Here is an 18,283-nt window from a genome sequence, read left to right on the forward strand (position 1 = left end):
CATCTTTCCCATTCTGTTGTTCTCTATTTCTTTTCACTGATCACTGAGGAAGGTTTTCTTATCCCTCCTTGCTATTCAGCCAGGTATCAATTATCAACCTTCATTTATCTTTATTTCATTTCACCACCATTAGGAAAATGGTTTGAGCCAAACTTAAAAAAAAAAATCAACGTTTCTATTTACATCTGGCATGCAAATTTCTACAATTGAGGAGCTGTATACTGAATGAACCTCATTCCATAGTTCATCAGGCACTCTATCTATCAGATCTAGGCCCTTAAATCTATTTCTCACTTCCACTGTATAATCATAAGGGATTTGGTTTAGGTCATACCTGAATGGTCTAGCGGTTTTCCTTACTTTTTTCAATTTGAGTCTGAATTTGGTAATCAGGAGTTCATGATTTGAGCCACAGTCAGCTCCTGGTATTGTTTTTGTTGACTGTATAGAGCTTCTCCATCTTTGGCTGCAAAGAATATAATCAATCTGATTTCGGTGTTGACCATCTGGTGATGTCCATGTGTAGAGACTTCTCTTGAGTTGTTGGAAGAGGGTGTTTGCTATGACCAGTGCATTTTCTTGGCAAAATTCTATTAGTCTTTGCCCTGCTTCATTCCACATTCCAAAGCCAAATTTGCCTGCTACTCCAGGTGTTTCTTGGCTTCCTACTTTTGCATTCCAGTCCCCTATAATGAAAAGGACAACTTTTTTGGGAGTTAGTTCTAAAAGGTCTTGTAGGTCTTCATAAAACCATTCTACTTCAGCTTCTTCAGTGTTACTGGTTGGGGCATAGACTAGGATTACTGTGATATTGAGTGGTTTGCCTTGGAGACGAACAGAGATCATTCTGTCATTTTTGAGATTGCATCCAAGTACTGTATTTCGGACTCTTTTGTTGGCCATGATGGCTACTCCATTTCTTGTGAGGGATTCCTGCCCACGGTAGTAGATATAATTGTCATCTGAGTTAAACTCACCCATTCCAGTCCATTTTACTTAGCTGATTCCTAGAATGGCAGTGTTCACCCTTGCCATCTCTTGTTTGACCACTTGCAATTTGCCTTGATTCATGGACCTGACATTCCAGGTTCCTATGAAATATTGCTCTTTATAGCATCAGACCTTGCTTCTGTCACCAGCCACATCCACAGCTGGGTATTGTTTTTGCTTTGGCTCCATCCCTTCATTCTTTCTGGAGTTATGTCTCCACTGATCTCCAGTAGCATATTGGGCACCTACTGACCTGGGGAGTTCCTCTTTCAGTATCCTATCATTTTGCGCTTTCATACTGTTCATGGGGTTCTCAAGGCAAGAATACTGAAGTGGTTTGCCATTCCCTTCTCCAGTGGACTACATTCTGTCAGACCTCTCCAACATGACCCGCCTGTCTTGGGTTGTCCCGTGGGCATGGCTTCGTTTCATTGAGTTCGACAAGGCTGTGGTCCTAGTATGATTAAACTGACTAGTTTTCTGTGAGTATGGTTTCAGTGTGTCTGCCCTCTGATGACCTCTTACAATACCTACCATCTTACTTGGGTTTCTCTTACCTTGGGCATGAGGTATCTCTTCACGGCTGCTGACATTGTACAGGAGACAGGGATCAAGACCATCACCAAGGAAAAGAATGCAAAAAAGCAAAATGGCTGTCTGGGGAGGTCTTACATATAGCTGTGAAAAGAAGAGAAGTGAAAAGCAGAGGAGAAAAGGAAAGATATAAGCATCTGAATGCCGAGTTCCAGAGAATAGCAAGAAGAGATAAGAAAGCCTTTTTCAGTGATCAATGCAAAGAAATATAGGAAAACAACAGAATGGAAAAGACTAGAGACCTCTTCCAGAAAATTAGAGATACCAAGGGAACATTTCATGCAAAGATGGGCTCAATAAAGGACAGAAATTGTCTGGACCTAACAGAAGCAGAAGATATTAAGAAGAGGTGGCAAGAATACAGAGAATAACTGTACAAAAAAGATCTTCACCACCCAGATAATCATGATGGTGTGATCACTAATCTAGAGCCAGACATCCTGGAATGTGAAGTCAAGTGGGCCTTGGAAAGCATCACTACGAACAAAGCTAGTGGAGGTAATGGAATTCCAGTTGAGCTGTTTCGAATCCTGAAAGATGATGCTGTAGAAGTCCTGCACTAAATATGCCTGCAAATTTGGAGAACTCAGCAGTGGCCACAGGACTGGAAAAGGTCAGTTTTCATTCCAATCCCAAAGAAAGGCAATGCCAAAGAATGGTCAAACTACTGCACAATTGCACTCATCTCACATGCTAGTAAAGTAATGCTCAAAATTCTCCAAGCCAGTCTTCAGCAATACATGAACCGTGAACTTCCTGATATTCAAGCTGGTTTTAGAAAAGGCAGAGGAACCAGAGATCAAATTGCCAACATCCACTGGATCATGGAAAAAGCAAAAGAGTACCAGAAAAACATCTATTTCTGCTTTATTGACGATGCCAAAGCCTTTGACTGTGTGGATCACAATAAACTGGAAAATTCTGAAAGAGATGGGAATTTCAGACCACCCTGACCTGACTCTTGAGAAATCTGTATGCAGGTCAGGAAGCAACAGTTAGAACTGGACATGGAACAACAGACTGGTTCCAAATAGGAAGAGGAGTACATCAAGGCTGTATACTCTCACCCTGCTTATTTAACTTCTATGCAAAGTTCATCATGAGAAACACAGGACTGGAAGAAACACAAGCTTGAATCAAGATTGCCAGGAGAAATATCAATAACCTCAGATATGCAGATGACACCACCCTTATGGCAGAAAGTGAAGATGAACTAAAAATCCTCTTGATGAAAGTGAAAGTGGAGAGTGAAAAAGTTGGCCTAAAAATCAAAATTCAGAAAACAAAGATCATGGCATCTGGTCCCATCACTTCATGGGAAATAGATGGGAAAACAGGGGAAACAACGTCAGACTTTAATTTGGGGGGCTCCAAAATCACTGCAAATGGTGACTGTAGCCATGAAATTAAAAGACGCTTACTCCTTGGAAGAAAAGTTATGACCAATCTAGATAGTATATTGAAAAGCAGAGACATTATTTTGACGACTAAGGTCCGTCTAGTCACGGCTATGGTTTTTCCAGTGGTCATATATGGATGTGAGACTTGGACTGTGAAGAAGGCTGAGCGCCAAAGAATTGATCCTTTTGAACTGTGGTGTTGGAGAAGACTCTTGAGAGTCCCTTGGTCTGCAAGGAGATTCAAGCAGTCCATTCTGAAGGAGATCAACCCTGGGATTTCTTTGGAAGGAATGATGCTGAAGCTGAAACTCCAGTACTTTGGCCACCTGATGCAAAGAGTTGACTCATTGGAAAAGACTCTGATGCTGAGAGGGATTGGGCTCAGGAGGAGAAGGGGACGACATAGGAGGAGAGGGCTGGATGGCATCACTGACTTGATGGACGTGAGTCTGAGTGAACTCTGGGAGTTGGTGATGGACAGGGAGGCCTGGCATGCTGCGATTCATGGGGTCGCAAAGAATCAGACACAACTGAGCGACGGAACTGAACTGAACAGAGGAAAATATCAGATACTGGACCAACATTTTTACCTTAAGTTGTTACACTTATTCAAGTCCTAGCCTACATAGTCTTTTGGAAAGACATGATTTAATATTGCTTTCACCTATGAAACCATTCATAACATTTTGTTCTTGTCACATTTTTCTTCTCATATATAATGAGTATTCATGATGGCACCTCTCTTCATTGAGCCTAAAAAACTGAAATCAAAGCCAAGAAAATATATTTTCCTTTATCTACACTGATGTCCTAGATCTATGACTGTCTTGGCAATGGAACAAAAATTAGTGTGCTCTGTACACAAATGCACACTTTTTCTGCATTACACACAGGCTGTTTGTTTTCCTTATCATCTCATCATGTGGAAAGTTTAATGGTGGTGGTGGTGGTTTAGTCACTAATTTGTGTCTGGCTCTTGTGATCCCGTGGACTGTAGCCTGTCAGGCTCCTCTGTCCATGGTATTCTCCAGGCAGGGATATTGGAGTGGGTTGCCATTTCCTTCTGCAGGGGATCTTCCCAACACAGGAATCGAACCTGGGTCTCCTTCATTGCAGGCAGATGATTTTTCAACTGAGCTATGAAGAAAGTTTAATCCACTGATTTAAATTAATCAACTTTCTTCACTACAGCTGAAAGAATCCAAACTGCTCTAGGATATTTAACTCATGAAAGCTTTTACATCATATACAGAGGTAGGAAGTGAAGTGGAGCACAGTTAGATGCTTCTGAGTTTTCTATAAAAAGAGGCTCTCAAAGGCTTTTAAAACATTGCTTTAATATACTTATTTAACAAACAAATATTATGTTTTCTTCATACTTAATGCTCTTCCAAGAATTTTGGTAATAGTAACTCATTTAATTTTCATGACAACCAGGTAAGGTAAGTACTCTATATTATTTGTAAAACGGAGGAAGAGTGTGTTAGTTACTCAGTTTTGTCTGACTCTTTGTGACACCATGGACTGTAGCCCACCGCACTCTGCTGTCAATGGAATTCTCCAGATAAGAATACTGGAGTCGGTAACTATTCCCTTAATTTAAGAGATCTTCCTGAAATCAAGCCACAGAGATGTTAAATAAATTGCTCAAGGTTGGACAGCTACTAAGCAGCAGAGACAGAATTCAAAATTTGGCCTTTTGTTTAGAAGGCCCATGCTCTCAACCACTACATTGTGCCGTATACAGAAAATGAATCATTTTAAAGATATTTGAGAAATACCATGAATTCCTTTAGTAGTATATAGATAAAAATACATACGTATTTGATATCTACATATTTTATGCATATATCATGCCTATGTGGCCATTGCTATTGAAAAGTCCCAACGATGATCTCTCTTAGAGGAAGAAAGCATAGACGTATAACATTTACATATGGATAGAATGGACAATATTTCTTTATTGTCAGAAGACATTAACTTGAGTCTTGCCTATGACCCACTGATTATAACCTCAGCAAAGTACATTAACCAGTATCAGCCTTAAATTATGTTTTGCTCATCATTCTGTCCTTAGCTCCCTGCACACTATGCTTGACAAACTGGAAGTTCTCCATAATTTTGCTGAATTGAATTGATAATGGATACTGTTTGATTATTTGAGATTATTATTTGTCACCTGGTGGGTTTTGTAAGAGTGGATGTCCCCGCCCCCCACATTTAACCAAGAGCTATATAGTATACTTGCTTAGTATGCATTATCCAAAAATATATATTTTGTGTAGAGGAACCAGAAAGAACCAAGTCTTACACGAAGGTCAAGTGCACATCAAGTCCTAGATTAGATTTCACATCCTTCTTGGGCTTTAGAATAACAGACTAGCCCATTCTGTGCTGGAGACAAAGTACTTTATGACTACCCAGGAAATTGAAATGGAAAAAAGTCAAAACAACCAACTGGGTCAAATTATTACCTTGGAAAGTTTAAAGATTGGGCCTACAGCTGAAAAATATTATGTTCTGAAAGAATTCCAATACTTTCTTCATCAAAGAACAAAAAAAGAAAGAAAATGTTCTCTTACTTTCCCTTTTAAGGTACTTGTATTTTTCTTTTGCTACCTAACCTTACCTCTATTTCCAGATGTTTTTTCTAAAGTCACAACTGTGGATATTTCTGTTTGCTTCAAAAAGTGTTTTAAAAATACTTACATGAGCAGTGCATTTTCTGTTTAAACACAAACCCAAGTTAAGAAAAGGGCATTTATGGAAACACCTGGTTTCTTGTCACTGCTAGTATTATTCCTTCTCCTTTCCTCTCCCTTTTTTCCTTTTCTTCTTTCTTCTTTTCAAACTAAGCATGTAAAACTACAAAGTCAATAAAACTAACCTAAGCTAAACTGGCAAAATTTATGTAGAGACTCTTAAATATCTACCAAACATGGAAATATTTAGGGAATGTGGACCCCAAATCATGAAAAGTTTGTTGTAAGCTTGAATATGGATGAAATTTCTTGCTCTCATATTCAGTTGGATAGTAGAATCTACTTTAACTAGGACTTAATTTAAAAACTAAACTCAGGGCTAGCTGATGTTTATTCCACATTTCACACATTTTTCAATTAAAAAAATAGTATAACTAGAAAATTGTTTTCAAGCATTTAGAAGTTATTCTCCTAAAAAGCATTGAGATGCTCTCAACAGTCATTAAAGCTCTTCCTATCTTTAGCCTCAATTTGTTAGCTTTTTGTTTTCAGAAAAAGAAAAAAAAAAGAATTGAATTTCTTTCAAGTCTCAAAAATTTGGAAACTTTAACCATTTCTAAATAGTTTCAACATGGTCTAAAAAACTGGCTTACTTGCATTTGTTTCTTTGGATCACTCACCACAGTTCTGGAGAAGATGCCCTCCAACTCATTTTCTTCCTCTTCAATTTAGAATCCCATTCAAAAATCTTAGCTTGTTAAAGCTGCTAAATATATTGTTTTTGGAGATGGTAAAGTTTCCAAGGTTTAAATTATGTATTTTTAAATAAATAGTTACACTATAATAAATATGCCTAGATAACAATTTTGGAAAGAAAATCCTATGGGATTTCCCATGTTTTGCAAAATGTGACTTTTCATGCTCTCATTTATTATTCACATGAATATTCCCACTGTAGAGAACAAATTCCCTTTAAAAGGAGAAAGAATTGGAAAGGACTTCTACAAATCACATAGGTGCAGTTCTTTTCACAGTTCATTCATGTATGGATTAAATGAGAATATTAAAACAAAGACTGTCTCATTTTCAAGGTCTTTTCTTACAGAAATTTAAGCAAACATGAATTAGATTTTCCCGTGGTGAGGCTGCAGACAGAGACATACTTTTCCCTGAGACTTGTTCTTTTGTTCTTAAGTAAATGTTCAAAAAGTATCTGTTTTTTTTTTGTTTGTTTGTTTTTTTGGTCTCTTTAACAGACCATTCATAATGGCTCAATGGAAAGGTTAATGTGATTTGTTTTCTCTTGTTTCATCATTGTTGTCAGTGGTACTGACAATGTGTTTCATAGTACAATACATATGCCACCAACATGGGACTGCAGACACAAATAGCTGATGATATAAAGCATTTGTCAATTTGGGAAGATGATCTTTGGTTCTTAATGAAAAATCAATTAAAAATGTTCATTAACAATATTTATTTGAGTTTGTTGACTAAGATCAAGCAATATATATATATATATATATATATATATATATATATATATATATATAACTCTACTTTGTTTCTTCCTGATCTAGCCAGGCTGCAAAAGTTAAAGTTTGAATTATTTTTAACATTGGTAAAAATGGCCTATATATGAACCAGTCTAGTGGTATATGCTGTGACATCTCCTCATAGCTCAGTTGGTTAAGAATCTGCTTGCAATACAGGAGACACCAGTTCAATTCCTGGGTCAGGAAGATCCGCTGGAGAAGGGATAGACTATCCAGTCCAGTATTCTTGGGCTTTTCTTGTGGCTCAGCTGGTAAAGAATGCGCCTGCAATGCGGGAAACCTGGGTTCAGTCCCCGAGTTCGGAAGATCCCCTGGAGAAGGGAAAGGCTACCCACTCCAGTATTCTGGCCTGGAGAATTCTGGCCTGGAGAATGGGGTAGCAAAGAGTCAGACATGACTGAGCAACTTTCACTTCACTTCAGTTTCATTTATTCAGTCTTCAAAATACTGAATATTTATTGAAATGACTTTGTCAGCTGAAGGCATAACATATATTAGATCTATGGGATGGTAGATTAAACATTCATATTTGATGTCTGATAAGAACCAATCTTTTTTTTTTTTTCCTTTTTAATTTATTTTTAACTGAAGAATGATTGCTTTACAATATTGTGTTGGTTTCTGCCATACATCAACATGAATCAGCCATAGGTATACATATGTCCCCTCCCTTTTGAACCTCCCCTCCACCCCATCCCATTCCTCTATGTTGTCACAGAGCACCAGGTTTGAGTTCTCTGAGTCATACAGCAAATTCCCACTGGCTATTTATTTTACATATGGTATTGTTTATTTCTCCATGCTACTCTCTTCATTCATCCTACCCTCTCCTTCCTGTGCTGTTTCCCTAAGTCTGTTCTCTATGTCTGCATCTCCATTGCTTCCCTGCAAATAGGATCATCAGTCCCATTTTTCTAGATTCCATATATATGTGTTAATATATGATATTTGTTTTTCTCTTTCTGACTTACTTCTCTCTGTATAGCAAGCTCTAGGTTCATCTACTTCATTAAAACTGACTCAAATGTATTCCTTTGTATGGCTGAGTAATATTCCATTGTATGTATTCCTTTGTATGGCTGAGTAATATTCCATTGTATGTATTCTTTTGTATGGCTGAGTAATACTCCATTGTATATATATATACACCACATCTTCTTTACCATTCATCTGTCAATCGACATCTAGGTTGCTTCCATGTCCTAGCTATTGTAAATAGTGCTGAAATGAACATTGCTGTACATGTGTCTTTTTCAATTATGGTTTTCTCAGGGTATATGCCTAGTAATGGGATTGCTGCATCATATAGCAGTTTTATTCCTAGTTTTTAAAAGAATCTCCATACAGTCTTCCATAGTGGCTGTATCAATTCACATAAGGACCAACAATTTTTATCTGCTAAAAAATTCAATATTCATTAAAAAATAAAGTTATTTTCAACAAGGGTACCAATACCATTCAAATGGGAGAAAGGCAGTCTTTTCAACAAAGGGAACTGGAAAAGCTAACCACCAAGGTTATCTAATCACCCAGGAAACTAACAGGAGACACAACTGTCCAAGCCTGCCATGACAGGCCTGCTGATTTCATTCCTGAGTATGAACCGGAAAAGCAGTCCTGTGACCTGAATCAGCCCAACTCTACCATGGTCCTAGAGGCAGGTCTGTCTAGGGACCCACTCAGGAACCATCCAAGGACTCTCTCAGAGACATAGGGGTAGCCAAACCTGTGTGTATACCTGATAACAGGGCCGCTGTCTGTGGACTTAACAGCAGACCTGGAAAAGGCCCCATGAACTGCCTCCTGCTCTGCTCCAGTGTGGTCCTGGAGCCGTCTCATCCACCTGGGGATGGGGCAAGAACCATACATGATTGTGCTCCTGGTAACAAGCTGGCTGCACACAGACTCAACAACAGCCGTGTACCTCAGCTTCAGCTCCACTGGACTGAGATCCTGGAGACTGTACCATCTGGGAAACCAGCACTGGTAAATGTCAGAAGTCAAATGAAGAAAACCCAAATACTATGATGGAGGCAGTAAATCACTTGAACTTTAGTATAAATGTGAAAAGAGAAAATTATTAAAATAAATACATCTACAACAATATGTTGATACACAATATAAAAATATGGACATTTTGACACAAAATGGGTGTTGGAGGGTAAGAAAGGGTGTAGAATTTTTATATGTAATTGAAATTACATTATCAACTTAAAATAGACTGCTATAAGATAGTTTACATTCAACTTCAAGGCATATAGATACTGTTAATAAAGAGATATGCATATGAAGATATTTGTTTTCCTTTTCTCTTTTAATTCTGATGTATTATTTGCTGTCAAAGGATTACTTATTGTTAAGTAGAAAGTTTATATCCCTATGAGAAGAATGTAGTTTTCCCATCTGAAACTCTGAAAGCATTTAGTTTATGTTGGCTTTGATCAAATCAAGAGACAGAAAAAAATAAGAAAATGATTTCAAACAATAATCTTACTTTATTCCTAAGACTGGGATATTTTATGGATGACAGCTAAATTAAATTGGAGTAAGAAGTGTTCATGATGATTAATGCTGCTGTTCATTCATAGTAACTAGAAAAGAGAAAGAAAGTAATTTTTCTTTAAGGGAAAAATCAATCGGTTGAAAGAATGATCAATTACTGAAGACAGAATCCTGAGGAAACTCATCAAGAGTTTCAGCTTCATTATCCTCTTTGAGTTCATGAGGCCTTTGCCCAGGCTGGATAAAGATTCTTCAGAAATCTCTGCCCCGTTCACTACTAAGTTTGAGCCTGAAAGCAACTGGGAAATCAGGGGTGTAGCTGTCATTCACTGTTGAGTTGCTGATTGTTGTTCTGTTTCCATTGGCCCTTAACAGCTAATACTCAACAAACCAGCCAGCCAGGCAATCATTCATTCATTTAAGAAATGCCTTTTGAGCGTGCACTATGAGTTAAACAACAGGGTGGTAAGAGAATCTAATCAGAAATAAAAAAGAAAGAATGAACAGTAAGGAAGACAACACTCATCCTAATTCAAGCCATACCCACTGTATACTGGGGATCAGTAAATTACCAAGGTCTAAGGAGGGGATCAGTGAATACCAAGGCCTAAGGATTTTGGCAGCCTTCCTAAGTCTACATATCACCCTATCACTGCTAGCCCAGAATCAGAGGCATTTCTGACTTTGTGCATGTTTTCTTCCTCATTTGCCTTGTGTCTTGGCTCCATGCCATCATGCAGAAACCAAAATCTATAAATATGAACTAGTTCTCATGCAGCTGAGAAAATCTACAATGGAGACTGTGGTACTAATAATGATAAATGCTCTTTTACCTTTGATTCATACAATAATTTTGTTTTAAAGATTGGTTTTCTTTCTTTTTTTAACACTGAACAGATTATGAGTCATAGCCTTCAGTTATCCACACAAGGTACACGCCTTTCACTTTATTATTGTCTATTCTTGCCAGGGCAGGGGGGAGGGGGGCGGACATCCAAGTAATACCAGAGAAGATTTTTTATAAGACAGGTAAACCATCAAGAATTATTCTACAAAAGAGATGTCACAGAGCATGCATTCTGTTTTTATTCCTGCTAGATTCCTGATATGTACCAATAAACATGTGTAATGGTCCCAGTATATATACATAAGGAATTTAATAAAAACTGTGTTAGTTGTTCAGTCATGTCCAACTCTTTGTGACTGCATAGACTGTAGCCCACCAGGCCCCTCTGTCCATGGAAGTCTCCAGGTAAGAATACTGGCATGGGTAGCCATTTCCTTCTCCAGGGGGTCTTCCCAACTCAGGGATCAAACCTGGGTCTCCCGCATTACAGGCAGATTCTGTACTGTCTGAACCACCAGAGGTGGACAAATAATAACTAGTTGACTCTTTTATAAGTCCAAATTCTATGACGTTATATATGGAATTTATAAATATGTCATCCAATGTGTAGATGCTAGAGAGAGAAGTTTTGGCTTCAATTTAACAAATGTTTAATGGTCAAAACTATTCAATATGAGGACCTTCCACAAGGTATCACATTACCTCATAATATACTATTGGATGTAATGAAAACACAGAATATTAGATAAATCTCATCTTGAGTATGCAAAGAGAAATGCTTCAACCTGCTAAAGAGGTTCAAGCATCAGCAAAATATTTGGATAAATATTTTGGAGCTAAAGGGACTTTGGAATACTATTCTAATTAAATATTATGTAAGTAAAGAGAAAAATAACTCCAGTTAATAACTGGAGTATACTGGTTAACAATAACACAGAGGTATAGGATAGCATTTCTGAAATTACTGTATGCCATTACCAGAGTCGAATCAATAAGCAAATATATTGTAGAAAAATCAGAAGCAAGTTACGTCAGAAAAAGAAGCTACAAACAAGGAAATGGCAAATTCTACAACAAAGAGCACAATATTGGATTGAAACTGAAAACATCATTATGAGCTTGTGTTTTAGTTAACATATACATAGTTAACAGATAGACATATGGTATATGTATAGTTAAAAACAGATGTAGAGAGAAATATCAGTGTGTGTATAAGTATGGAATTATATATATGTGCATGCATATATACATATTAAATACATACATACACATAACACACACATACATTTCTAAGCTCTGCTCATTGAGAAGGCCTAGAAGTAGTGATACCCTAGTAACTGTGAGCACATATTATATACAGATATAGGTTTCTAAATATATTCTCTAATGGAAGGAACCAGAGTTGCTTAGAAGAGTGGTTGACTGTAGAAGTGAAAAAAATACAACGTGTTTCTAGAACATTTTGCAGTGCCAAAAATTAAGGAAGTGCCCAAAGCAAAAGGAAGATAATTGAAAGGGTAGAGACATCAACATGAGAGTTCCAAACGGATAAGGCAGAAATAATTTGAAAACTTTAAAATAGAATATACATCTATGAGGAGTCCATACTTAGATAAATGGCTGAATAAATAAATAAATGCAGGAGAAGGAATATCTCTTTCTTAGTGAAGAATTCCAATTAATAAGTGTGGAAGGAATTAGAAAATTTCCATTGTAGGAATTTAGAAAGATGGTAACAATAACCCTGTATGCGAGACAGCAAAAGAGATGCAGATGTACAGAACAGACTTTTTGACTCTGTGGGAGAGGGAGAGGGTGGGACGATTTGGGAGAATGCATTGAAACATGTACAATATCATATAAGAAACAAATCGCTAGTCTAGGTTCATTGCAGGATGCAGGATGCTTGGGGCTGGTGCACTGGGATAACCCAAAGGGATGGTATGGGGAGGTAGGCTGGAGGGGGGTTCAGGAGTGGAAACTTATGTACACCCGTGGAGGATTCATGTTGATGTATGACAAAACCAATACAGTATTGTAAAGTAAAAATAAATAAATAAATAAATAAAAAGAAAAAAAGAAAAAGAAAAAAAGAGAAAATTTCCATGGTAACACTAACTTATCATTATTGCAAACAAAATTCACTAATGAATGCTAAAGTTAGCAAGCAAAAGTTTGAGATGAAACAGGATATTAGGGGTACTTTCAAAGTACCACCCCTGAGATATTTTTTAATTAAAAAGGGAATGATTGTAATGTTAGAGTGAAGAAATCCATTAAACAATCAAGGTTAACATGGACAGAAATAAGACAAGATATCTCCTGTATCCTCTGGTTTGTCACACTGAGAAGGGTCCTTCACCTCTGTTAATTTTTTGTAAAAACTCATAACCACAGTCCAATAGCAAGAAAATATCAGATACATCCAAACTGAAGGATGTTCTACAAAATAACCGATAATTACTTTTCAAAATTGTCGTGATCAAAAGGACAAAGAAGAGAACTTCTACTCCAACAACTGGGGATAGTTGTCCTGCCCCCTATAGGGCTGTGACAACCACAGGGCAAAGAGGAGGCCTTGCTCAACATCCAGTGCAGGCTCTTGTCACCACAACATCAGTCATACCCACTCTCAAAGGAAGAAGAGCCAGGACACACTGAGGAAACCAGGCAGCAGGCATCCATACTAAAAACAGCTGTCACACCAAAAACATTAAAGTTATGCAGGCTAAACAGGGATACACTCACATAAAAACAGCCCTCCAAGATCACAGTAGATAACTGTTTTCTCCTAAACTCACAGAATAAGAGAAATATAAGCAAAATCAGGAAGCAGAGAAACCACTTCCAGTTAAAAACATCAAGGGAACTCCCATCGGGGTGGTAAAACAAACAAACAAACAAACAAACACACCTCTTCAGCCTGATAGATACCAAGTTCAAAAAGAAGATAAAGAAAATTCTACATGCCATGGAGCAACTAAGTCCATGCACCACAACTATACCACAACTATTGAGCTTGTGCTTTGGAGCCTAAGAGCCACAACTACTGAGCCCATGTGCCACAACTATTGAAGTCTGTGTGAAAGTGAAAGTGAAGTCACTCAGTCATGTCTGACTCTTTGCGACCCCGTGGACTGTAGCCTACCAGGCTCCTCTGTCCATGTGATTCTCCAGGAAGAATACTGGAGTACGTTGCCATTTCCTTCTCCAGGGGATCTCCCCGACCCAGGGGTCGAACCCGGGTCTCCTGCATTGGAGTCAGACGCTTTAACCTCTGAGCTGTGTGCCTAGAGCCAATGTTCTGCAATAAGAGAAGCCATCACAATGAGAATCCCATGCACCGAAACTAGAAAATAGCCTCTGCCACTAGAGAAAAGCCTGCATAGCAATGAAGACCCAGGACAGCCAAATATGAATAAATAAATAAATGAAGTTTTAAAAGTGAGAGGATGGTAAAAGCTATTTCATGCAAATGGAAATGACAAGAAAATGGGGATAACAATACTCACATCAAATAGACGTTAAAACAAAGGCCATAAAGAAGGATAAAGAAGGACATGAAGATAAAAGGATCAATATGAGAAGAGAATATTATGCTTGTCGACATATATGCACCCAATATAGAAGCACCAAACACATAAAACAAATAACAGACATAAGGGAGAAATTGATGGTAATACATACATCAATGGACAGATCTCCCAGACAGAAAATCAATAAAGGCAACAGAGATCCTAAATTATACAATAGAACAGACTTAATTGATATTTTCAGGGCATTAAATTAAAAAAAAAACCATAATACATATTCTTTTCAAGTACACATAGATGATTCTCTGAGACTGATCACATATTAGGGCACAATACAAGCGTCAACAAATTTAAGAGGACAAAAGTTATTTCAAGCATCCTTTCTGGCCATAGTGGCATGAAACCAGAAATCAAACACAGAAAAGAAAAAAAAAATGAGGGGAAAATGATTACATGGAGACTAAACAACATGCTACTAAAAACTAATAGGTCAACAATGAAATCAAAGAAGTTAAAAATATATAGAGACAAATGACAATGAAAACAAAACCATACAACATCTATGTGATTCAGCAAAAGCAGTTATTAGAGGGAAGTTCATAGTGACACAGACATTCCTCAAAAAACAAGAAAAATCTCAAGCAACCTAACCTACCACCTAAAAGAATTAGAAAAAAAAAAGAGTAAATGAAACCTAAAGTCAGAGGAAGGATGGAAATAAAAGTCAGAGAAGAAATAAATAAAGATTAAAAAAATGAAAGAAAAAATCAATAAAAACCAAGAGCTGATTCTATGAAAGGGTAAACAAAATTGACCAGCTTCTGGTCAGGTACACCAACAAGAGGATCCAAATAAACAAGATAAGAAATGAAAAAGGAGAAAAAAAACCCAAAAAAACCTGATACCACAAAATACAAAAAGCTGTATGGAACTAATATGAAAAAATGCCAACAACCTGGATGACCTGGAAGAGATGGACAGGTGTCTAGAAACACACAAGTAAACAAAATAGAATCAAGAAGAGATATATAAACACACCAATTACCACAAATGAAATAGAATCTGTAATTTTAAAAGTCCCTGAAAACAGAAGTCAAAGATCAGATGGCTTCATAGCCAAATTCAACCAAATATATAAAGAATTTATACTGATCCTTCTCAAACTCTTCCAAAAGACTGAAGAAAAAGGAATACTCCTAAAGACATTCTATGGAGCCAAAATCACCCCAATACCAAAACCAAAGACACTACCAAAAAATAAAATTAAAGGTCAGTATCTCTGATAAGTATACATGCAAAATTTCTTAGCAAAATATTAAGAAACCAAATCTAACACACATCAAAAAGATCATACACCATGACAAATTTGGATTCATCCCAGGGGACAAGGATGGTTCCACACACACAAATCAATGTGAAATATCAGATCAACAAAGAAAATATAAATCACATGAAAATATGAAAAGATGCAGAAAAAGCATTTGATGTAATTGAACATCTATTTATGATAAAACATCTCAAATTGGATATAGAGGAAACATATTTTTACATAATAAAAGTTATTTATGACAAACCTTCAACCAATATAATACTCAATAGTGAAAAGCTGAAGGACTTCCCACTTAAAATATGGAACAAGACAAGAATGCCCATTCTTACCACTTCTGTTCCACATAGTATTGGAAGTGCTAGCCACAGCAATCAGACAAGAAAAAGAAATAAAAGGTACTCAAATTAGAAGGGAAGAAGTAAAATTGTCATAATATTCAGATGACACAATACTGCATATAGAAAACCCTAAAGAGTTCAAATAAAAACTACTAGAACTGATAAGTGAATTCAGCAAAGTAACAGGATACAGGATTAACATACAGAAGTTGGTTGCATTTCCTTACACTAACAATGAAATATAAAGGAAATGTAAGAAAATCACTTTAAAATCACATCAAAAAAAATAATAATAAAACATTTAGGAATAAACCTGACAAAGGAGGTGAAAGTCTTATATGCTGAAAAGTATAAAACATTAATAAAGGAAACTGAAGATGATTCAGAGAAATGGAAAGATATTCCATTTTCTTGGATTGGAAGATCCAATATTAAAATGCCCATGCTACACAAAGCAATCTATAGATTTAATGTAATCCCTATCAAATTACCCATGATATTTGTCACAAAACTAGAATAATCCTAAAAAATATATAAAACCATAAAATACCCAGAATTACCAAAGCAATCCTGAAGAAAAAGAACAAAGCAGGAAGCATAATCCTCACAGACATCAGATAATACTACAAAGCTACAGTAATCAAAACAGCATGGTAGTTGCACTGAAACAGAGATATGAATCAATGGAACAGAATAGAAAGCCCAGAAATACATGTCTATGGTCAACTAATCTTCGAAAAAGAATCAAGAATATACAATGGAAAAAAATAAAGTCTCTTCAATTAGTGATGTTAGCAAAATTGGACAACTGCATGTAAATCAATGAAGGTAGAACACATTCTCACATCATACCCCAAAATAAACTCAGCATAGCTTAAAGACTTATACGTAAGATATGATATCATAAATCTCCTAGGGGAAAACATAGGCAAAACATTCTCTGACATGAATCATACCAATTTTTTTTTAGGTCATTCTTCCAAGACAATAGGAACGAAAAGAAAAAATAAACAAATGGGATCTAATCAAATGTACAAGTTTCTGTACAGCAGAAGAAATCATACACAAATAAAAAGACAACTTATGAACTGGGAGAAAATATCTGTGAATGATGTGACAGACAAAGGCTTAATTTCCAAAATACACAAACAGCTTAGATAACTCACATGGCCAATAGTCACTTGAAAAGATGCTCAACATCTCTAATTGTTGGAGAAAAACAACTAAAAACTGCAATGAGGTACCACTTCACAGTGGTCAGAATGGCTGTCATTAAAATGTCTACATATAACAAGTACTGGAGAGGGTGTAGAGAAAAGGCAACTCTCCTACACTGTTGGTGGGAATGTAAACTGGTGCAGCAGCTACAGACAGCAGTATGGAGGTTTCTAAAAAAATCTAAAAAATAGAGTTGCCATATGATCTTGAAATTCCACTCCTCAAAATACATCTAGACAAAAATATAATTCAAAAAGATACATGCACCCCTATATTCATAGCAGCACTATTCACAGTAACTGAGACATAGAAACAACCTAACCACCCATAAATATGGATAAGAAGATGTTACTTGTGTACAATGGAGTACTACTCACCAATAAGAATAAAGTAACACTATTTGCAACAACATGGATGGACTTGGAGCTTATCATACTAAGTGAAGCCAGAAAGAGAAATAAATACCACATGATATCACATATGTGGAATATAAAATATAACACAAATAAACTTATCTAAAAAACAGAAACAGAATAGACTTTTGGTTGCTCGGGGAGAGGAGAGGAGAGGAGGAGGGATGGATTGGGACTTTGGGGTTATAAGATGCAAACTATTAGCATATAGAATGTTTAAACAACAAGGTCCTTCTGTATAGTATACGGAAGTATATTCAATATCCTATGACAAAACCATAATGGAAAATGATACAAAAGGAATGTATACATATGTATAACTGAATCACTTTGCTTTACAGCATAAACTAACATGGCATTGTAAATCGAGACAAAGAAAGACTTAGGAATTGTCACAGGTTGGGAGAGAGTAAGGAAACATGAACAACTAAATAAAATGTGGTATCCTGCAATGCATCCTGGAACAGAAAAGGGACATTAGTTAAAAACTGATTAAATACAAATTAATTCTGTAAATTAGTTAATAGCAATGTTGTAATGTTAAGACTGATATTGATAACTGTACTATAGTTATATAAGATCTTAACATTTAAGGAAACTAAGTTTAGCACCAGTATGGGGGGTGCTTTGTATTATTTTTGCAACTTTTCTATAATTCTAAATTTATCTTAAAGTAAAAAAAAATATAAAAGTAAACATACAAATTGGGTCCAACATCACATCAGTTGGAGCTTCGTATTTTCCAAATGAGAATTTGATTGTCTTCATTTCACTGTTTGTATTATTTCTCTTCCTTTCTCTTACCTACCACTTGTTTTGTGCATCACTTTTCAAGTACATATGAAAAAAATTTTACTCTT

The 18,283-nt window shown here is 36.5% G+C and overlaps 1 pseudogene; it reads right to left on the bottom strand.

The window, feature by feature from the left end:
• Positions 1-339: 339 nt before the first annotated feature.
• LOC138930813 (craniofacial development protein 2-like) overlaps positions 340-18,283 on the bottom strand; it is a 28,696-nt pseudogene continuing 10,752 nt past the window's right edge.

This window comes from Ovis canadensis, chromosome X, assembly GCF_042477335.2.
Source record: "Ovis canadensis isolate MfBH-ARS-UI-01 breed Bighorn chromosome X, ARS-UI_OviCan_v2, whole genome shotgun sequence".
Classification (NCBI taxonomy): domain Eukaryota; kingdom Metazoa; phylum Chordata; class Mammalia; order Artiodactyla; family Bovidae; genus Ovis; species Ovis canadensis.